Here is a 24,539-nt window from a genome sequence, read left to right on the forward strand (position 1 = left end):
TCCCTCCCTCCCTCTCCTCTCCCTCCCTCCCTCTCCTCTCCCTCCCTCCCTCGCCCTCCTCTCCCTCCCTCCCTCTCCTCTCCTCTCCCTCCCTCCTCTCCACTCCCTCCCTCCCTCCCTCTCCCCTCCCTCCCTCCCTCTCCTCCCTCCCTCCCTCTCTCCTCTCCCTCCCTCCCTCTCCTCTCCCTCTCTCCTCTCCTCTCCCTCTCTCCTCTCCCCGCTCCCTCCCTCTCCTCTCCCCCTCCCTCCCTTTCCTCTCCCCCCTCCCTCCCTACCCTCTCCCCCCTCCCTCCCTACCCTCTCCCCCCTCCCTCCCTACCCTCTCCCCCCTACCCTCTCCCCCCTACCCTCTCTCCCCTACCCTCTCTCCCCTCCCTCCCTACCCTCCCTCCCTACCCTCTCTCCCCTCCCTCCCTCTCCTCCTCCCCCTCCCACTCTCCCCCATTCCCCTCCCCCTTCCTCTCCCCCTTTCTCCCTCATCCCCTTCCTCTCCCCCTTTCTCCCTCATCCCCTTCCTCTCCCCCTTTCTCCCTCATCCCCTTCCTCTCCCCCTTTCTCCCTCATCCCCTTCCTCTCTCCCTCATCCCCTTCCTCTCTCCCCCTTCCTCTCCCACCTCCCCCTCCTCCTCCCTCCCCCCACTCCTCGCTGTCAGAAACACAGAGACACTGACAGAGAGAGAAACACTGACAGAGAGAGGCAGACACTGACAGAGGCAGAGAGAGAGAGACACTGACAGAGAGAGAGAGACACTGAGAGAGAGCGAGAGACACTGACAGAGAGAGAGAGATAGACACTGACAGAGAGAGAGAGACACAGAGAGAGAGAAAGACACTGACAGAGGCAGAGAGAGAGACACTGACAGAGAGAGAGAGAGACACTGACAGGCAGAGAGAGAGAGAGACACTGACAGAGGCAGAGAGAGAGACACTGAGAGAGAGAGAGAGAGAGAGACACACTGAGAGAGAGAGAGACACTGACAGAGGCAGAGAGAGACACACACACTGAGAGAGAGAGAGAGACACACTGAGAGAGAGAGAGAGAGACACTGACAGAGGCAGAGAGAGAGAGACACACACTCAGAGAGAGACACTGACAGAGAGAGAGAGAGAGAGACACTGACAGAGAGAGAGAGAGAGAGACACTGACAGAGAGAGAGAGAGAGACACTGACAGAGAGAGAGAGACACTGACAGAGGCAGAGAGAGAGACACTGACAGAAAGAGAGAGAGAGACACAGAGAGAGAGAGAGAGAGACACTGACAGAGGCAGAGAGAGAGACACTGACAGAAAGAGAGAGAGAGACACTGACAGAGAGAGAGAGACACTGACAGAAAGAGAGAGAGAGAGAGACACTGGGGTGGGGGCCCCCCGTCCCAGCATGCTGTTGGAGGGCTCCCGGTGCTGCAGTCGGTGAGTAGAAACATAATTTTTTATTTATTGATTTTTAAATTTTTTTAAAAACTTTTATTGGTTGATTTATTGATTTATTTATCATTTATTATTGATGATGGCTCTTTATTTGTAAAAGTGATGTGTTTCATGTTTGTAAACCCTCCTTCCCCCCCACCCATCTCTCGATCTCTACGCCTGATTTCTAAGTGTAGCCAAGGTTTTTCAGAGAGTACAAAAATCTACAATTACTCCATTCTAAGTTAACTTGGAATAAGTTTTCGCTGCCTAAACTTGCAAAACAGGCATAAGTGGCCTGTTTTGGATAGAAATCCTATTCAAGCCTGTCAGATTTGGAGGAATAGCCACGCATGGGTCCCTGAGAATAGATGCGTCACTGGCCACCAGAATATAATAGAGTTTGTAGTAAGCATTCCCCAGTATAAACTTACTAACAGACAAAGTCTATACAAAGTTACAAACATAGGGGAAGTAAAAAACCAAACACGAGTAAGGTATCACAAACTGTATCAGTATGTTATTAAAAATGGGAATCAGACCAAGGGTGTATCTATAACAGATTGTTATATGAATAACCAAGTTGTGTTATGTCGAGGGAAATTTCAGGAGGGAAAAGATTATTGTGGTTATGGCCAAAAAGAGGGATGCGTCCTAAGCATCGCGACTATAGCGGCATCACAAGGAGACGGATGGTGGTGCGTCACCACAACAGTCGCTAACCTGACGGTGGGAGGGGTGATAACCTGCTCCATTGAACGCCCTGATTTCTGTATGAAGCCTAAACACAAGATCAACGTCGAAGGATATACAATATACCCGGAGCTGAAGGAAGAGATCATCGACGGCACGATGGCAGATACGATAAAAGCAGGGTATAAAGATTTTGGAGAACCACAAGGACAATCGATCCATAAGCTGAGGGAAGAGCAGACAGCACTGGAAAGGAGTGTGTTTGACCAACGAAGGAAATACGTTGTTTTAAAGGAACAAATTGACAAATTACAGAAGGACATTGATAAAGAACTGACTGACCCGCTGTGGTATTTTCGACTCTACCATTTCGGACTTAATCTAAACATACACCCTTGGATCAGAATTATATCCCATGTGTTAGTCCTAGTACAGCTGTGGTGCTGATACTCTTGGGAGGATGTGTAGGCAGATACAAGAGACGCAGAGCAAAGATATTGGCCAAGGCCCGTAACAAAGAATGCAGCAAGCCTTTGCTAGATCTAAAAAGGGATAATCAAACACATAGACACACGAATACCTGATCTGAGTCGTGAGTGTCCCAATCTTATCGCCTGGTCAACGAAATCGGGGCAGGAGATACACGAATCAAGACGGAGAAAGGCAGGGAAAGGAAAATTGTTGTTCATAGTGGGTATTTGGGGTTACCACCTGATCAAATGGGGGATTGTAAGAGCGAAAACCTTAATCAGGGGAAAAGTAATTTGATAAAATTAAAACATAAAACAAGAAAGGCTGAGAGAAAGGTTTAATGCATTCATGGTAGAATAGCTGAATCCCACATTCCAGCAATTATGCTAAGACACAGAACAAAGGGTCTCACAAGGGCTAGGACTAAGGTCAGAGAAATTCTCTAAGGAGATAACACTTCTATGAGCACCCACAAGGTTTATGTAGACAGTTCGCAGAAATATTGAGCTTGAGGCCGCCATGTTCCAGTCACACGAGATAACAGAAACAAGGCCCTTTTGAATTAGAATAGCCAGATGGATCTGTCAAGGACACAGTCTGAGAGCTAGCCTGGGAACATGTTCACAGAAATGTAACATATAATCTATAGGGGGCTTTTCCCTAGTAACAGTGGCCATAATTGAATGTACCAATGAAATCATTAGAAATTACTGTAACCAATTAAATTAATGTAACTGTAGTAACCAATGATATTATTGTAACTGTATGAACCAATGTATTAGTAGCAGGTGGGTGGGGGCTGGTGGCAAATAACCAATGGAACACTTCCCTGCGTAGTTTCATCATTTTGACTGTATTTCGACTGTATAAAATGTAACTGCGCAGCCTGTCCCACGAGACCGACGATTAGGAGCATTCAGCAGGGGTACTGATGCAACCGGTTCCCCCTTGATTAATCAGGTTTTAATAAACAATTCTTTTCTCTAGATACAGATCTTGTGTCAAGTGTTATATTTTTAGTACTCCATAACATAACCACTCTACCCATATAAACCATCACTTTCACAATCCTAAATAAAGAGATAAACAGGTCATCTTTTAAAGAAAGAAAGACTTGCATTTATATGACGCTTTTCACAACCACTGGATGTCCCAAAGTGCTTTACAGCCAATGAAGTACTTTTGAAGTGTAGTCACTGTTGTAGTTTCTACGTTACGTATCTGAATACATACCTCTGAGCTCCCTGACTGAAATGAGCATGTGATTTATACGGTGAAACACAACAGTCGGACTCATGACAGACCTGCAGCCTCTGATTGGGATTCATTTCTTTGAGCAAATTGTCACGTTGAGTATTTTAACATGACGAGTGCTGCACACTCACACCACAATTACCCTCTATGTGATGATAGCATTCGAAACTCACCAAGACATTTAATAAATGGCCATTTTCAAAATGGATCACCTCCAAAGCCTTGATTTTAAAGCATCAAAAATCAAAAGCAAAATACTTTAAAATAAGAAAAAGGGCACTTCAAAGGGTGCATTAACATATTCTTGGCCATTACAAGTTGGCACAGTAACTTAAGAAAGTATTTTGAATCAGAAGATGGAATGTACAGCACAGAGACAGGTGATTTGGTACATTTGATCTGTGTATGTATTTTTCACCACATCAGCTGTTTCCACTCACCCATCTCATTCCACTTTAAAAGTATTTGTGAATTCTGCTTCAACAAGAAAGAAAGAAAGATTTAGCACTTTTCACAACCTCAGGATGTCTCAGAGCACTTTCAGCCAGCGAAGTACTTTTGGAGTGTAGTCACGGTTGTAATGTGGGAAACGCAGCAGCCAAATTGCACACAGCAAGCTCCCACAAACAGCAATGTGATAATGACCAGATAATCTGTTTTACTGGTGTTGGTTAAGGGATAAATACTGGCCAGGACACCAGGGATAACTCCCCTGCTCTTTTTTGAAATAGTGCCATGGGATCTTTTACGTCCACCCGAGAGAGCAGAGGGGGCCTCGGTTTATCATCTCATCTGAAAGTCGGCACCTCCGACAGTGCAGCACTCCCTCAGCACTGCAGTGTTGGATTTATGTGCTCAAGTCTCTGGAGTGGGACAGGATGCTTGGTGGGAGGAACTGTAGTCCAGGTAGCTGTGGGACTCAGTGGGCTTATAGTGGATGCTGGTCAATAGCCGATCCTGCAGCCGAACGCGGGGGTCCCATTGCGGGGGTGGGGGTGGTCGTCGGTTGATCGTGGGAGTCCCATCACGTGGAAGTAAGCTTGGGGGGGCCGGGGGTAGGCGGGGAAAGCACTCCTGCTCCTCCTGGCCCATAAGCAGTGCTTGAAAAGGCACTGATTCACTGGATCCGGCAGCTCCCATCTCCCTTCAGCTGCCGAGTTTCCCTGGGAACCCGGCTTGCAGGCATTAAAACAAACAAACCCGGAGGCTTAAAATATTTTAGTGACCAACCCGCCTCCTGAGAACAGATTGGCCGCCCTGCCCCCCTGCCGCCCCCACCCCCGAACCTGTCCCTGTTAAAAGCGAAAGTGGGCAGGTTGGGGTCGGGTTACTGTAATAGAGCTCCCCCGAGTGGACTACTGCTCCACCTAGTGGACTACTGTGGTAATGGAACTACTGATGTAAATACAATAAACGGTCATTGACAGCTTTCTGTGTTGGAGCCATCTAGTAGAGTGTGTTTGTTAGTGATGTCGTAAGAAAATATCAGTTACCTTTGTTTAATTTTTAACCCCCCGCTCCCAGGGGAGTTAAAATTACTCACACCACCCTGCCTTTAATATTCATCAATATACAAAAGCTTAATTCTTGAGGGTTTTGCCTACTCAGCCTCTAAACTCTCTCTCCAGGATAAGCACCTTTCACCCAAACGCTTGCCTAACAAGTGTTGTAGCGCACATCCGAGAAAATACCTTTTCAGGCTTTCGCTGTGAAAACAGGTACAGAAAAATCTGTGTTTCTGATGCACTGTTCCCACTCTTTTAAGCTGTCAAGTGGTAGCATTTTGTAAGATTCGTGTTTACCCACCACTACGCCTGTGAATCATGATTCAAATGTAAAGCCCCTATTTAAAAAAGGAGACAGACAAAAAAGCAGGCAACTATAGACCAGTTAGCCTAACATCTGTGGTTGGGAAGATGTTGGAGCCCATTATTAAAGAAGCAGCAGCAGGACATTTGGAAAAGCAAAATTCGGTCAGGCAGAGTCAGCAAGGATCTATGAAGAGGAAGTTATGTTTGACAAATATGCTAGAATTCTTTGAGGATGTAACGAACAGGGTGGATCAAGGGGAACCAGTGGATGTGGTGTATTTGGACTTCCAGAAGGCATTTGACAAGGTGCCACATAAGAACATAAGAATTAGGAACTGGAGTAGGCCATCTAGCCCCTCGAGCCTGCTCCGCTATTCAACAAGATCATGGCTGATCTGGCCATGGACTCAGCTCCACTTACCCGTCCGCTCCCCGTAACCCTTAATTCCCTTATTGGTTAAAAATCTATCTATCTGTGATTTGAATACATTCAATGAGCTAGCCTCAACTGATTCCTTGGGCAGAGAATTCCACAGATTCACAACCCTCTGGGAGAAGAAATTCCTTCTCAACTCGGTTTTAAATTGGCTCCCCCGTATTTTGAAGCTGTGCCCCCATAGTTCTAGTCTCCCCGACCAGTGGAAACAACCTCTCTGCCTCTATCTTGTCTATCCCTTTCATTGTTTTAAATGTTTTTACAAGATCACCCCTCATCCTTCTCCAACGAGTAAAGACCCAGTCTACTCAATCTATCATCATAAGGTAACCCCCTCATCTCCGGAATCAGCCTAGTGAATCGTCTCTGTACCCCCTCCAAAGCTAATATGTCCTTCCTTAAGTAAGGTGACCAAAACTGCACGCAGTACTCCAGGTGCGGCCTCACCAATACCCTGTACAGTTGCAGCAGGACCTCCCTGCTTTTGTACTCCATCCCTCTTGCAATGAAGGCCAACATTCCATTCGCCTTCCTGATTACCTGCTGCACCTGCAAACTAATTTTTTGGGATTCATGCACAAGGACCCCTAGGTCCCACTGCACCGCAGCAAGTTGTAATTTCTCCTCATTCAAATAATATTCCCTTTTACTGTTTTTTTTTCCAAGTTGGATGACCTCACATTTTCCGACATTGTATTCCATCTGCCAAACCTTAGCCCATTCGCTTAACCTATCTAAATCTCTTTGCAGCCTCTCTGTGTCCTCTACACAACCCGCTTTCCCACTAATCTTTGTGTCATCTGCAAATTTTGTTACACTACACTCTGTCCCCTCTTCCAGGTCTTCTATGTATATTGTAAACAGTTGTGGTCCCAGCACCGATCCCTGTGGCACACCACTAACCACCGATTTCCAACCCGAAAAGGACCCATTTATCCTAACTCTCTGCTTTCTGTTAGCCAGCCAATTCTCGATCCATGCTAATACATTTCCTCTGACTCCGCGTACCTTTATCTTCTGCAGTAATCTTTTGTGTGGCACCTTATCGAATGCCTTTTGGAAATCCAAATACACCACATCCATCGGTGCACCTCTATCCACCATGCTCATTATATCCTCAAAGAATTCCAGTAAATTAGTTAAACATGATTTCCCCCTTCATGAATCCATGTTGCGTCTGCTTGATTGCACTATTCCTATCTAGATGTCCCGCTATTTCTTCCTTAATGATAGCTTCAAGCATTTTCCCCACTACAGATGTTAAACTAACCGGCCTATAGTTACCTGCCTTTTGTCTGCCCCTTTTTTAAACAGAGGCGTTACATTAGCTGCTTTCCAATCCGCTGGTCCCTCCCCAGAGTCCAGAGAATTTTGGTAGATTATAACGAATGTATCTGCTATAACTTCCGCCATCTCTTTTAATACCCTGGGATGCATTTCATCAGGACCAGGGGACTTGTCTACCTTCAGTCCCATTAGCCTGTCCAGCACTACCTCCCTAGTGATAGTGATTGTGTCAAGGTCCTCCCTTCCCACATTCCCGTGACCAACAATTTTTGGCATGGTTTTTGTGTCTTCCACTGTGAAGACCGAAGCAAAATAATTGTTTAAGGTATCAGCCATTTCCACATTTCCCATTATTAAATCCCCCTTCTCATCTTCTAAGGGACCAACATTTGCTTTAGTCACTCTTTTCCGTTTTATATATCGGTAAAAGCTTTTACTATCTGTTTTTATGTTTTGCGCAAGTTTACTTTCGTAATCTATCTTTCCTTTCTTAATTGCTTTCTTAGTCATTCTTTGCTGTCGTTTAAAATTTTCCCAATCTTCTAGTTTTCCACTAACCTTGGCCACCTTATATGCATTGGTTTTTAATTTGATACTTTCCTTTATTTCCTTGGTTATCCACGGCTGGTTATCCTTTCTCTTACCACCCTTCTTTTTCACTGGAATATATTTTTGTTGAGCACTATGAAAGAGCTCCTTAAAAGTCCTCCACTGTTCCTCAATTGTGCCACCATTTAGTCTGTGTTCCCAGACTACGTTAGCCAACTCTGCCCTCATCCCACTGTAGTCCCCTTTAAGCATAGTACGCTCGTTTGAGATACTACTTCCTCACCCTCAATCTGTATTACAAATTCAACCATACTGTGATCACTCATTTCGAAAGGATCTTTTACTAGGAGATCGTTTATTATTCCTGTCTCATTACACAGGACCAGCTCTAAGATAGCTTGCTCTCTTGTAGGTTCTGTAACATACTGTTCTAAGAAACAATCCCGTATATATAAAAGATTACTGCACAAGATAAAATATCATGGGGTTGGGGGTAATATATTAGCATGGATAGAGGATTGGCTAACGAACAGAAAACAGAGAGTAGAGATAAATGGTTCATTCTCGGGTTGGCAATCAGTAACTAGTGTGATGCTGCAGGGATCAGTGCTGGGACCCCAACTATTTACAATCTTTATTAACGACTTGGAGGAAGGGACAGTGTAACGTAGCCACGTTTGCCGATGATACAAAGATGGGAGGAAAAGCAATGTGTGAGGAGGACACACAATATCTGCAAAAGGACATAGACAGACTCCAGGGAATGAGCCCTCTGGTGGCTGTACAGAGTATATACAAGTTTACATATGTTCTTAAACCCTTTCTTCCTGAAGTCCAACAAAACAAGCCTGATCGTGCCTAGGCCCAGGATTATCTTCCTGTTTTCACAGACAAGGAATTCCAGTTAAGCTACATTTTATTTCTCTGTCTCCAAGTGATTTCCCCACCCTTAGAACTCTTTAAGCCAATACTGAGGAAAGACATTTGAACCTAGTGACAGGGAGCAGTTTTTTCGGGGAATGGGAACGCAGTAAACATTCCGAGTAATTTAAGCAGAATTCTGTTGTTTGTGCATAATTTTAAATGTAAAAATAACATGACTAAGTACATAAATAAATGCACATGTTTACACAGTGATAGTGGCTGAATCTGTGACTCATTCAGCAGAACAGCTGCTATTTGGCATTGTGATGTGCTGGGATTGTAACTGATGCAGTGAAACTAGTCTCTCTGTATTGATGCACCAAAGCACAGTGAACTTGAAACGTGTCTCCTACCACAAACTTAATATCAGTCCTTTTTGCCTCTGGCACATCTCTCATTTCTCCCAACTTGTTCATCATAGTAAAAAAAACCACAAACAAACCACAGTTAGCTGGCCTCAAAACAACAGCGTCTTATATTTCTTCAAAACAATGAAAAAACTTTTCCAGTCCTGTGTAGGATTTAAAAAAAAATTACAGACTTTATAAGAACATAATATAAGAAATAGGAGCAGGAGTAAGCCATACGGCCTCTCGAGCCTGCTCCGCCATTCAATAAGATCATGGCTGATCTGATCATGGACTCAGCTCCACTTCCCCGCCCACTCCCCATAACCCCTTATTCCCTTATCGTTTAAGAAACTGTCTATTTCTGTCTTAAATTTATTCAATGTCCCAGCTTCCACAGCTCTCTGAGGCAGAAAATTCCACAGATTTACAACTCTCTGAGAGAAGAAATTTCTCGTCATCTCTGTTTTAAATGGGCGGCCCCTTATTCTAAGATCGTGACCTCTAGTTCTAGACTCTCCCATCAGTGGAAACATCCTCTCTGCATCCCCCTGCTCAAGCCCCGTCATAATCTTATACATTTCGATAAGATGACCTCGCATTCTTCTGAATTCCAAGGAGTAGAGGCCCAACCTACTCAACCTTTCCTCATAAGTCAACCCCTTGTAAAGTCCTGTCCCCTCAGTACAGATTCACACGAGGCATGTAGTGAAGTCAAGGTCACTCTGGACCTGCAACTTTATTTCACAACTCTGGAATGCTGCACTTGCCTGAGACCTGTCCTTATATACCTGTCTCTTGCAAGTGCACCCCTGGTGGTAAGGTATGCTGGTGGTTACAGGTCATATCTTATTACAGTCATGTATAGCATGTTAGGATACAGTTATATATAATAATGTAAGATACATGACATCACCCTCCCCCAAGGTCTTATTGTCTTTATAGGTTCAGTCTCTCAGGTGGTCTACACTCTCGCGTGGAGCGTCTGAGTTGTGGTTCAGTTGTTTGCCTTAGTGTCTGTTTTTCTTTGGGTGTGGTTGCTGGTATCTCGCTTGGGCTGTCTGTTTCGATTGGTGTGATTGTTGTTGACTCGCCTGGGCTGTCTGTTGGGATTGCCCTTTCCTCAGGTTGTTCCCTCTGTCTGTCCACCCGGTGTGTTGCGAGTTCCACATTGTAGTCTGCCTCTGGTTCCGCAGTGTTGTTGGTAAATCTGCTTTTGACTTGGTCTACATGCCTCCGGTAGGTTTTGCCATTGTCCATTTGTACTACCAGTAGCCTGTTTCCTTCCTTGCCCATTACTGTCCCTGCAAGCCATTTGGGACCCCTGCCATAGTTTAGTACAAACACTTTGTCCCCTATCTCATTCCATCTCCCCCTCAAATTTCTGTCATGGTACTCAGTCAGCTTACGGCGCTTTGCCTCAACGATTTCATGCATGTCTGGGAGGATTAATGAGAGCCTTGTTTTTAAAGTCCTTTTCATCAACAGTTGCGCGGGGGGGGATGCCAGTCAGTGAGTGCGGACGAGATCTGTATGCCAGCAGCAGTCGCGACAGGCGACCCTGCAGTATGGGACCTTGGATTTTAAGCATGCCTTGTTTAATGATTTGCACTGCTCTCTCCGCCTGGCCGTTGAAGGCCGGCTTGAACGGTGCCGTCTTGACGTGATTTATGCCGTGGTCAATTATGAAGTCTTGGAATTCTGCGCTGGTGAAGCACGGACCATTGTCACTGACCAATATGCCAGGGATTCCGTGCATTGCAAACATGGTTGCGAGGTTCTCCACAGTGGTGGAGGTTGTGCTCGAGTTTAAAATGGTGCATTCGATCCACTTTGAAAATGCATCTACAATTACGAGGAACATTTTGCCCATGAATGGGCCCGCATAGTCTACGTGCACCCGCGACCACGGTTTGGTAGGCCAGTGTCAGTGGCTCAGTGGAGCCTCCCTGGGGGCATTGCTGAGTTGGGCACAAATGGTGCACCTTCGGACGCAGAGCTCCAAGTCCGCGTCAATATCAGGCCACCAGACGTGGGATCTGGCTGTGGCCTTCATGAGAACAATTCCCGGGTGCTCGCGGTGGAGCTCCCGGACAAATGCCTCTCTGCCTCGCAGAGGCATGACTACTCGGCTGCCCCACATCAGGCAGTCTGCTTGTAGTGATAGCTCATGCATGCACCTGTGAAAGGTTTTAATTCCTCGGGGCAGGCATCGCGAGCCTCTGCCCAGTCACCGGTTAGGACACATCTTTTTACTAAGGATAACGTGGGGTCGCTGGCCGTCCATGGGCGAACCTGTGGACTCAAAGGCATTGATTGCCATGACTATCTCACAGTCCTGTTCATCAGACCCTTCCGTGGTCGCCAGGGGTAGCCTGCTGAGCGTGTCGGCACAGTTGTCTGTGCCTGGTCTGTGCCTTATGGTATAGTCGTAGGACGCCAGCATGAGTGCCCACCGTTGAATTCGCGGCGAGGCGTTGGCGTTTATTGCCTTGCTCTTGGATAGGAGGGACGTGAGGGGCTTGTGGTTGGTTTCTAATGTGAACTTGGCCCCGTAAAAGTATTGGTGCATCGTTCTGACACCGTACATGCACGCGAGCGCCTCCTTCTCTACCATTCCGTACCCGCGCTCCGCCCGCGAAAGTGACCTGGAGGCATAAGCTATGGGTTGTAATTTGCCCACACTATTGACATGTTGCAAAACGCACCTGACCCCATACTCTGACGCATCGCATGTGAGAACTAGCTTTTTACCTGGTTCAAAGAAAGTCAAAACACTGTTGGAACACAGAAGGTTGCATGCCTTATTGAAGGCGCGTTCCTGGGCGTCCCCCCAAAACCAATCGCACCCCTTCCTGAGTAGCACATGGAGAGGCTCCAGCAGCATGCTCAAGTTCTGCATAAAGTTCCCCAAGTAATTGAGTAGCCCGAGAAAGGCGCGCAGTTCTGAGACATTCCGGGTCCTGGGTGCCAGGCGAATTGCTTCTGTTTTGGACTCTGTTGGGCGGATTCCATCAGCGGCAATCCTTCTGCCCAAAAATTCAACCTCGGTTGCGAGAAACAGGCACTTGGATTTCTTGACTCGTAGGCCTACCCGATCCAACCGCTTTAGTACTTCCTCCAAATTACAGAGATGGGAGTCGGTGTCCCTGCCCATGATAAGTATGTCGTCTTGAAATACAACCGTCCCCGGGATGGACTTGAGCAGACTCTCCATGTTGCGCTGGAATATGGCAGCTGCCGACCTGATGCCGAATGGGCATCTATTGTACATGAAAAGGCCTCGATGTGTGTTGATGGTGGTGAGTAGCTTGGATTCCTCGGTCAATTCTTGCGTCATATACGCAGATGTGAGGTTTAATTTTTAAGAAAAGTTTACCTCCAGCCAATGTGGCAAATAAGTCCTCCGCTCTGGGCAGCGGGTACTGGTCCTGTAGGGAGACTCTGTTTATGGTAGATTTGTAGTCCCCACAGATTCGTACGGATCCATCAGGCTTCATGACTGGGACGATGGAACTTGCCCAGTCGCTAAATTCCACAGGTGATATAATGCCTTCCCGCAGAAGCCTGTCTAGTTCGTGTTCAATCTTTTCCCTCATCACATAGGGTACAGCTCTGGCCTTGTGATGGACTGGTCTAGCATCCTGTGTGATGTAGATTTTGACTTTGGCCCATTTGAAAGTGCCCACACCTGGCTGAAAGAGATGTTCAAATCGCTTTATAACTGTTGAGCAGGAGGTCCGTTCCTCTAATGACATGGCATGGACATCATCCCATTTCCAGTTTAGTTTTGCTAGCCAGCTTCTCCCCAGCAATGCTGGAGGGTCTCCGGGGACAATCCACAGGGGAAGTCGGTTCACTGTCCCTTTGTGTGTGACAGAGAGCATGGCGCTGCTGAGGACTGGTACGATTTCTTTGGTATAGGTCCTTAGTGTGGTGTCGACCCTTGTGAGTTTTGGTCTGTCTCTTTTATGCAGCCACAGTTGTTCAAATTGTTGAGCGCCTATGAGAGATTGACTCGCTCCCGTATCCAGCTCCATGTTGACAGATATCCCATTGAGTAGGACCCTCATCATTATAGGAGGCTTCCTGTTGTAGGAGCAGCGGCCATTGATCGTGTTGACCCGCTGTACACCGGTGTCCTGGGTACAGTCCCCACCATCTTCTGGTCCGCTTTCCGACCCATCTGGTTCGTATACCAGCCGAGCTGCCGTTTCTTTTTGCACATGCGGGCCAAATGCTCTGTAAATTCACAATTTCTGCAAACAGCCTGCTGAAATCGACATCCCCTTGATGAGTGCCCACCCCCACACCTCCAGCACAGACCTGTTCCATTGTTCAAAGTGTTCCCAAAGAATGAGCTGCGTCTGGCTGATCTTTCTTGAGCTTCTCTCAGTTTGTAGTTGATTGCTTGCATTGTGGGTTGATGAGGTGTGAACGGCCATTCCTGTGGCCCTTGATGGCTTCTGCCTGCAGTCGAGAGCCTGTTCTCCCGGTTTTGTCTGTGTGTGGGGGTAGCAGCTTGTTTAGTGCTGTGAACTTCTTCTTCCGATATTTCGTTAGTTGTCGTACCTGCATTGTAAATCAACCTTGTTTCTTCTTCCCCGACCAAGAATGTCTGTGCAACCAGTGCTGCTGCCTCTAAGGTCAGGTTCTTGGTCTCCATGAGCTTTCGGAATATGCCTGCATGGCCTATTCCTTCAATTAAAAAGTGTCTCAGCATTTCTCTCCTCAGTTCATCGGAGAACTCACATAAACTAGCCAAACTCCGAAGTTCCGCCACGAAGTCGGGTATGCTCTGGCCCACACAGCGTCTGTAGTTGTAGAACCTGTGTCTGGCCATGTGTAGGCTGCTCGCTAGCTTCAGTTGGTCTCTTGCCAGTGTGCTCAATTCTTCAAACAACTTGCTTGCTGGTTTCTCGGGTGCCAACAGATCCTTCATTAAAGCGTATGTTTTCGAGCCACAGCTGGTCAAGAGATGGGCTCTTCTCGTGTCTGCCTTATCGTCGCCTAACCAGTCTTTGGTTACAAAGCTTTGCTGGAGCCTTTCTATAAAGTCCTCCCAATTGTCTCCCGCATTGTACTTTTCATCTGATCCGTTGTTCGCCATTCTGTGGATTCTGTAATCCCGTAACCCGTCGCCACTGTAAAGTCCTGTCCCCTCAGTACAGATTCACACGAGGCATGTAGTGAAGTCAAGGTCACTCTGGACCTGCACCTTTATTTCACCGCTCTGGAATGCTGCACTTGCCTGAGACTTGTCTTTATATACCTATCTCTTGCAAGTGCACCCCTGGTGGTAAGGTATGCTGGTGGTTACAGGTCATATCTTATTACAGTCATGTATAGCATGTTAGGATACAGTTATATATAATAATGTAAGATACATAACACCCCTCATCCCCGGAATAAACTGCCTCCAACGCAAGTATTTCCTTTCGTAAATATGGAAACCAAAACTGCACGCAGTATTCCAGGTGTGGCCTCACCAATACCTTATATGGCTGTAGCAAGACTGCCCTGCTTTTATACTCCATCCCCCTTGCAATAAAGGCCAAGATACCGTTGGCCTTCCTGATCACTTGCTATACCTGCATACTTGCTATATCCTTTTGTGTTTCATGCACAAGTACCCCCAGGTCCCACTGTACTGCGGCACTTTGCAATCTTTCTCCATTTAAATAATAACTTGCTCTTTGATTTTTTCTGCCGAAGTGCATGACCTCACACTTTCCAACATTATACTCCATCTGCCAAATTTTTGCCCACTCACTTAGCCTGTCTATGTCCTTTTGCAGATTTTGCTTTTCTTCCCATCTTTGTATCGTCAACAAACTTGGCTACGTTACACTCAGTCCCTTCTTCCATGTCATTATTATAGATTGAAAATAGTTGAGGTCCCAGCACTGATCCCTGCGGCACCCCACTAGTTACTGGTTGCCAAACTGAGAATGAACCATTTATCCTGACTCTCTGTTCTCTGTTAGTTAGCCAATCCTCTATCCATGCTAATATATTACCCCCAACCCCGTGAACTTTTATCTTGTGCAATAACCTTTTATGTGGCATCGTGTCAAATGCCTTCTGGAAATCCAAATATACGACATCCACTGGTTCCCCTTTATCCACCCTGTTCGTTACATCCTCAAAGAACTCCAGCAAATTTGTCAAACATGGCTTCCCCTTCATAAATCCATGCTGACTCTGCCTGACCGAATTTTGCTTTTCCAAATGTTCTGCTACTGCTTCTTTAATAATGGACTCCAACATTTTCCCAACCTCAAATGTTAGGCTAACTGGTCTATAGTTTCCTGCTTTTTGTCGGCCTCCTTTTTTAAATAGGGCTGTTACATTTGCAGTTTTCCAATCTGCTGGGATCTCCCTAGAATCCAGGGAATTTTGGTAAATTACAACCAATGCATCCACAATCCCTGCCACTACTTCTCTTAAGACCCTAGGATGCAAGCCATCAGGTCCAGTGGATTTAACTGCCTTTAGTCCCATTATCTTACTGAGTACCACCTCCTTAGCGATTGTGATTGTGTTAAATTCCTTCCCCCCTATAGCCCCTTGACTATCCACTGTCGGAATATTGTTAGTGTCCTCTACCGTAAAGACTGATACAAAATATTTGTTCAGAGTTTCTGCCATCTCCATGCTCCCCATTACCAATTCCCCGGTCTCGTCCTCTAAGGGACCAATATTTACTCTAGCCACTCTATTTATATACCGAAAGAAACTCTTGCTATCTGTTTTTATATTTTGCGCTAGTTAACTTTCATAGTCTATCTTTCCTTTCTTAATCATTTTTTTAGTCGTTCTTTGCTTGGCTTTTAAAAGCTTCCCAGTCTTCTGTCCTCTCACTAGTTTTGCCCACTTTGTATGCCCTTGTTTTTAATTGGATATCGTCCTTTATTTCTTTAGTTAGCCACAGATGCTATCTTTTCTCTTACACCCTTTCCTCCTCACTGGAATATATTTTTCTTGAGAGTTGTGAAATATCTCCTTAAACGTACACCACTGTTGATCAACTGTCCTACACTTTAATCTATTTTCCCAGTCCACTTTACCCAACTCAGCCCTCATACCTTCATAGTCTCCTTTATTTAAGCTTAGTACGCTGGTTAGAGATCCAACTTTCTCAGCCTCCATCTTAATTTGAAATCCAATCATGCTATGATTACTCATTTCGAGGGGATCCTTTATTAGGATATTGTTTATTAATCCTGTTTCATTACACAGGACCAGATCTAAGATATCCCTGATTGATTCCGTTACGTACTGCTCAAGGAACCCGTCCCTTACGCACTCTATGGACTCCTCCTTAAGGCTACCCTGACCAATTTGATTTGTCCAATCAATATGGAGGTTAAAATCACCCATGATTATTGCTGTTCTCTTTTTACAAGCCCCCACTATTTCCTGGTTTATGCTCCCACCAACAGAGTTACTACTGTTAGGAGGCCCAGGAGCAGCATGGTGGTGTACCACTGCAAGGTACAGTGCGAGCTGGTGCAAGAGAGCGACGGCAGCGAAGAGGGACATCATCAAGGTCCAGGTCGGTGATTGGAGCGTGAGCAGGTACAGCAGGAGCGGCGAAGCCGGGGCGAAGGAGCTGTGAGAGCTTGTGGACGGATGTGATCGGGGCCCAGGAGAGGCGGTGAGTTCGGGCCCAGGGGTAGCACGGGCCAGCCCACACTGTGATATGTGTGCGCACTAGGTCTGTGCAGCAGAGCTGGTCTCCAGTTGTCTTGGGGAATCCTTGCCACTGGACCAAGACCTAGCTCTGTCAAGCTCATGTGGTGGCTGGTGTGCAATGGCCACCACACTATTGAAAAATCCACGCACAGGCATCTTCCACCCTCGAGGATGTAGTTCAGGTTCTTCATTTGAAACACCTGTGAACTCATCCTTTTTTTTGGCGTGGAAGCAAGTCATCCTCATTTCGAGGGACCACCTATGATGATGATAGACTATGCCCACCAGTGACTTTTTCCCCTTATTGTTCCTTATCTCCACCCAAACTGTTTCAACACCCTTATCATTTGAGCTAATATCGTTTCTTACTATTGCAGTGATTCCATCCTTTATCAATAGAGCTACCCCACCTCCTTTTCCTTTCTGTCTGTCCTTCCGAATTGTCAAGTATCCCTGAATATTTAATCCCCAGTCCTGGTCACCTTGCAACCACGTCTCTGTAATGGCGATCAGAAGCGGTCCCAATGCCTCAGGAAACCAAAGCCCTCCTGCCTGCACCATCTCTCCAGCCACGTATCCATCTGTTCTATCCTCCTACTTCTGTACTCAGTAGCCCATAGCACTGGGAGTAATCCGGAGATTATTACCTTTGAGGTCCTGCTTTTTAATCTCTCTCCTAGCTCCCTAAACTCTGCCTGTAGGACCTCATCCCTCTTCCTACCTATGTCATTGGTTCCGATATGGACCACAACCTTTGGCTGTTCACCCTCTCCCCCCAGAATGCCCTGCAGCCACTCAGTGACATCCTTGACCCTGGTACCAGGGAGGCAGCATACCATCCTGGAGTCACGTCTGTAGCTGCAGAAATGCTTGTCTTCTCCCCTGACTATTGAATCCCCTACCACTATAGCTCTTCCATTCTTCTTCCTCCCCCCCATGCAGCTGAGCCACCCGTGGTGCTGTGAACTTGGCTCTGGCTGCACTCCCCGGAGCCACCATCGCCCTCACCAGTACTCAGAATAGAGTACCGGTTGGAGAGTGAGATGGAGTCAGGGAACTCCTGCACTACCTGCCTAGTCCTCCTCTTCTGTCCAAGGGTTACCCAATTCCAATCTGCCTGCACACTCTTAAGCTGTGGGGTGACTGCCTCTAGAAACGTGCCATCTACATTGCTCTCAGTCTCACGGATGCACCACCGTGACCCCAGCTGCCGCTCAAGCTCCAAAACACGGAGCTCGAGTTGTTGCAGCTGGAGACACCTCCTGCACACATGGTCGCCCCGGCTGTGAGAAGCATCCGGGACTTCCTGCATGCCACAGGATGTGCAATCCACGGGACTGAGCTGCCCTGACATCCCTCTAGTTACACTCGCAACTATAAAGTAGAACTAAATTCTAAACCTAAACCCAGCCGCTACTCAACAAACAGCCGGTTTAAGTAACTAGCTCTCCTTAGATAATAAAGATCACACATATAATTCCTGGCAGATCCTACTTACAACAATGCCAAAGGTTTCCTACTGAAAAGAAAAAGAAAAATACTCACCAATCCACCAGCCAATCACTTACCCGCTTGGCTGTGATGTCACACTTCAATTTTGATTTTTTTTTACTTTTTGACCCTGCACAAGCTGGCAACTCTTGCTCCCACTGCCGTGGCTCCACCGACTGGCGGGCCCTTTTATCTGGGCCTGGCTTCTCCCGCTCCCGCTGCTGTCACTACTCCGACTCTCGGGCCCTTTTATCTGGGCCTGGAAACTCTCGCTTCCGCTGCTGTGGCTCCTCCAACTCTCGGGCCCTTTTATCTGGGCCTGGTTCGTCCTGCTCCCACTGCTGTTAATTATAGTTAGCCCAGTACATCTCAAACCCATGTGTTCTGCCTCTCTCTGCCCTTTCTCTGGATTAAAGTGACTGATTCAACAAGCACGCTGCCTCGCAAAAATTTATTCAGATGTGCCACTCTCATTCTTTGTCACCTGCTGCCGCCACAGCTCGAACCTCGTCCCAGCGCCTGGACGGCACTGCCTGTGGCTGCCAATGTCACCATGACTCTTAACATTTATGTCACAGGTTCCCCATTCAGACTGCTGCAGGTGATATTGGCTACTTCTCCATTTGCAGTCCACCGTTGTATCAGGGAGGTCAGCAAGGCTTTCTACATCAGGAGTGTGGTATCCTTACACCTTACTATAGAATCACACGAGGCATGTACTGCAGACAAGGTCACTACGTGACCTGAACCTTTATTCCCAGGACCAAGAAGTGATGACCTTGCGTGGGACCTCCCTTTATATACCTGGATGACCAGGTGAGGAGTGTCTCCCACAAGTTCACCCCCTGTGGTCAAGGTGTGCATTACTCAGGTGTATACAGTGTACAGTGTTGTTACATAAAGGTTACAGTTATGTGAAGGTTACAAACATGACATCACCTCCCCCAACGTCTTTGGGTCAAAGATTGAGTCTTTCAAGTGGTCGACGCTCTCTCGTGGAGCGCCGCAGTTGGGGCTCTGGTGGTTGGGCCTTGGCATGCGTCTCTGTCACCTGAGGTGATTCCGGCCTGTCCGGGCTGGCCGCAGGGACTGTGCATGCTGGGGAATGTCCTTGTTGCTCATTCACTGGCAGTGGTGTGGGTAACATCTCATGATCTTCCTCAGGTTACTCAGTGTCCATGCTGAACCTTTTCTTTACTTGGTCCAGATGTTTGCAGCATATCTGCCCATTGTAAAGTCTGACCACTATGATCCTATTCCCCTCTTTGCCAATTACAGTACCCTCAAGCCACTTGGGTCCCAAAGCATGATTGAGAACGAATACAGGGTCATCGATTTCTATGCATCTCCCCATTGAGTTGCAATCATGGCACTCGATTTGGGACTGGCGCTTGCCCTCAACAATGTCTGACAGGTCTGGATGAATGAGCGACAGCCGCGTTTTAAGCGTGCGTTTTATGAGTAGTTCCACGGGCGGGACTCCCATGAGCGAATGCGGTCGAGACCTATAGGCCAGCAGGAGGCGTGATAGGCGGTACTGAAGGGAGGGTCCTTGAATCCGGAGCATGCCCTGTTTTATGATTTGAACCGCACGTTCCGCCTGGCCATTGGAAGCCGGCTTGAACGATGCTGTCCTGACATGTTTGATACCATTACCTGACATAAACTCCTGGAATTCATAGCTAGTGAAACACGGGCCATTATTGCTCACCAGGATGTCCGGCAAGCCGTGGGTCGCAAAGACCGTACGCAGACTCTCCACAGTGGTGGATGTTGTGCACGAATTCAATATGATGCACTCAATACATTTTGAGTATGCATTGACAACAATCAGGAACTTTTTTCCCATGAACGGGCCCGCGTAGTCTACGTGGATACGTGACCATGGCCTGGTGGACCAGGGCCATGGGCTGAGTGGGGACTCCCTGAGGGCATTGCCTAGCTGAGCGCACGTCGTGCACCTGCGAACACAGTGTTCCAGGTCTGAGTCAATTCCCGGCCACCACACATGTGACCGGGCAATGGCCTTCATTAGCACGATGCCTGGGAGCTCGCTGTGGAGTTCCCTGATGAATGCTTCCCTTCCTTTCTGGGGCATGACTACCCGGCTGCCCCATAGCAGGCAGTCGGCTTGGATGGAGAGCTCATCCATCCATCTGTGAAACGGTCTGACTTCCTCGGGGCACGTGTGCGGGCACCCAATTCCCAGTCAGGACACATTTCTTTATCAGGGATAGGAGGTGGTCTCTGTTGGTCCAGATTTTGATCTGGCGGGCTGTGATGGGGGAGCCCGCAGTGTCAAAAGCCTCAACGGCCATGACCATCTCCGCGCTTTGCTCCGACGCCCCCTCAGTGGTCACCAGTGGGAGCCTGCTGAGTGCATCAGCGCAATTTTCGGTGCCTGGCCGGTGCCGTATGGTGTAGTCATATGCAGCCAGCGTGAGGGCCCATCGCTGTATGCGAGCTGACGCATTGGCATTGACAGCCTTGCTGTCGGACAACAGGGATGTTAACGGTTTGTGGTCCGTTTCTAACTCGAACCTTCTGCCGAAAAGGTACTGGTGCATCTTTTTCACCCCGTAGACACATGCGAGTGCTTCCTTTTCAACCATCCCATATCCCCGTTCTGCCTGGGAGAGCGACCTGGAGGCATAAACCACAGGTTGGAGTTGGCCCTCATCATTACTCTGCTGCAACACGCACCCAACCCCATAGGATGATGCATCACACGTTAAAACCAGTTTCTTACAGGGGTTGTACAGGGTCAACAGCTTATTAGAACAAAGCAGATTCCGCGCCCGATTGAAAGCCCGTTCTTGACAGTCCCCCCAAAACCATTCACAACCCTTATGCAGGAGCACGTGTAGTGGCTCCAACAATGTGCAGAAAGTTGCCGAAGTAGTTCAATAGTCCCAGAAATTAACGCAACGCCGATGTGTTGCCGGGCCTGGGTGCACGACGAATTGCCTCCGTTTTGGATTCGGTGTGCCGGATCCCGTCTGTGGCAACCCTCCTGCCCAAAAACTCAATCTCTGGGGCCAAAAACACACACTTGGACTTCTTTAGTCGCAAACCTACCCGGTCCAGTTGGCGTAGCACCTCCTCCAGGTTGTGGAGGTGTTCCTCGGTGTCTTGACCTGTGATTTGGAATACGATTGTTCCAGGGATGGATTTAAGCAAGCTTTCCATGTTCCTCTGGAAGATAGCGATCGAATGCCAAACGGACACCTGTTGTAAACGAATAGCCCCTTGTGTGTCGTGATAGTGGTCAGAAGCTTGGATTCTTCAGCCAGTTCCTGAGTCATGTAGGCTGAAGTGAGGTCCAACTTGGTGAACAGCTTGCCACCTGCCAGCTTGGCAAAAAGATCCTCCACTCTAGGAAGCGGGTATTGGTCCTGTAGTGACACTCAGTTAATGGTTGCCTTGTAGTCGCCACAAATTCTGACCGAGGCATCCGCTTTAAGGACAGGAACGATGGGGCATGCCCAGTCACTGAATTCAACAGGCGAAATTATGCCCTTTCTGAGCAGCCTGTCCAACTCACTCTCAATTCTCTCACGCATCACATATGGCATGGCTCTGGCTTTGTGGTGCACAGGTCTGGTGTCCGGGGTGATGCGTATCACTACTTTGGTGCCCTTAAAAGTCCCGACACCAGGTTGAAAAAGTGGCTCGGATTTCTGTCGGACCTGTGAGTATGAACTTTGCTCCACAGATGAAATGACGTGCATATCCCCCCATTTCCAGTTCATTTCGGCTAACCAGCTCCTCCCCAAGAGCGCAGGACCATTCCCCGGGACAATCCAGCGTGGCAGCCGGTTCTCCGATCCATTGTGTGTGACCACCAAGTTTGCACTGCCTAGCACTGGGATGATCTCTCTCGTGTACGTCCGTAACTGCGTGTCAATGCGTTCCAGTTTGGGCCCGTTAGCTTTGAGTGGCCATAGTTTTTCAAATTGTTGGGCACTCATAAGTGACTGACTGGCTCCTGTGTCCAGCTCCATGCGTACCAGGATGCCATTTAATAGAACTTTCATCATCATAGGTGGCATTTTGGTATACGAGCTGTCGACATCTGCCACATGAACCCGCTGGACTTCAGCGTCCATAGCTTTGCCCCAAGCATCACCCCGCTTTGCAGACCCCTCATCTGGTTCCTCTGCCTCATAAACTAGCCTCGCTACGGGCTTTCTGCACATTCTGGCCAAATGTCCACTGAAGTTACAGTTTCTACAGATAAATTGTTGAAACCTACAGGTTTTCGCAGCATGTCTGCCACCGCACCTCCAGCATGAGCTGAGATTGTTGTGAACAAAGGAACTGTTAACAGGCATTCCTCTCTGATTGTCTCTTTGATTACTCCTGAGCACTCTGTTGCTGAGTGTCAATGGTCCCATCCCGGGACGCATTGTCCCTTGTGATGGCATGAACTGCCGATCCCCCTGCCATTGTCTCTGTTGCTGGCCCACCCTAGAGTCTGTTGCTGCCTGGGCTGTGTCGAATTGCCCTTGCCTGCCTGCGGGGTTCTGAGTCTCGTTTACAATGTTAACTCCCTGGTCCATCGCCACGTTGGAACCAGGGCTGCGCACGTAAATTATCTTGGTCTCCTCTTCCCCTGCCATGAAGGTCTGAGCTATCAACGTTGCCCTTTCCAAAGTCAAGTCCTTGGTCTCAATAAGCTTCCTGAAAATCCCGGCATGACCAATGCCCTCAATGAAGAAATCCCGTAACATCTCCCCACTGCAGGCGCCTGTGAACTTACAGAGGCTGGCCAAACGCCGAAGGTCCACAACGAAGTTCAATATGCTTTGTCCCTCCCGACGCCGGTGTGTATAGAACCGGTGCCGGGCCATGTGTATACTGCTCGCCGGCTTGAGGTGCTCACCGATCAGTGTGCTGAGTTCTTCAAAAGACTTGTCCGCCGGCTTCTCGGGTGCGAGCAGATCTTTTATCAGCGCATACATCTTGGATCCACAGCTGGTCAGTAGATGCGCCGTCCGCTTGCCAGCCGCTTCCTCTCCCAGCCAGTCCTTCGTGACGAAGCTCTTCTGGAGCCTCTCAACGAAATAGTCCCAGTCCTCACCAACACAGTACCGTTCCTCTGTGCTACCGGTGGCCATCCTCGTGGGTCGTTGATTCCCGTTTCTCGTCGCCAAATGTGGTGTCCTTACACCTTATTATAGAATCACACGAGGCATGTACTGCAGACAAAGTCACTACGTGACCTGAACCTTTATTCCCAGGACCAAGAAGTGATGACCCTGCATGGGACCTCCCTTTATATACCTGGATGACCAGGTGAGGAGTGTCTGCCACAAGTTCATCCCCTGTGGTTAAGGTGTGCATTACTCAGGTGTATACAGTGTACAGTGTTGTTACATAAAGGTTACAGTTATGTGAAGGTTACAAACATGACAAGGAGGATCACCTACACCTTACATATAAGATTCTGAGGGGGCTTGACAGGGTAGATGCAGAGAGGATGTTTCCCCTCGTGGGGGAATCTAGAATTAGGGGGCATAGTTTCAGAATAAAGGGTCGCCCATTTAAGACAGAAATGAGGAGGAATTTCTTCTCTCAGAGGGTCATGAATCTTTGGAATTTTCTACCCCAGAGAGCTGTGGAGGCTGGGTCATTGAATATATTTAAGGTGGAAATAGACAGATTGTTGAATGATAAGGGAATCAAGGGTTATGGGGAGCGGGCAGGGAAGTGGAGTTGAGGCCAAGATCAGATCAGCCATGATCTTATTGAATGGTGGAGCAGGCTCGAGGGGCCAAATAACCTACTCCTGCTCCTATTTCTTATGTTCTTATCGCTTTCCCCATGGACAGAGAAAAGCAGGATGAGAGAGCAGGGCAGCTTCCCTAGGATGCAAGGTGTCTAACACAGCACCCACATTGCCTTGTGTGCTTCCCATTACCAGCCTGGTATGTTTGTCAATAGAAAGGGATCCCATTACCTCAACGTCCAGCTGATTTGCGACCATAGGTAGTGCATAATGCAATTCTCTGTGTTGCCATAGTTACAACCAGACCAGATATAAGGAGTTATGGGGAGCAGGAGGGAAAGTGGAGCTGAGTCCATGATCAGATCGGCCATGATCTTATTGAATGGCGGAGCAGGCTCGAGGGGCCATATGGCCTATTCCTGTTCCTATTTCTTAGGTTC

This window comes from Pristiophorus japonicus, chromosome 9, assembly GCF_044704955.1.
Source record: "Pristiophorus japonicus isolate sPriJap1 chromosome 9, sPriJap1.hap1, whole genome shotgun sequence".
Classification (NCBI taxonomy): Eukaryota; Metazoa; Chordata; class Chondrichthyes; family Pristiophoridae; genus Pristiophorus; species Pristiophorus japonicus.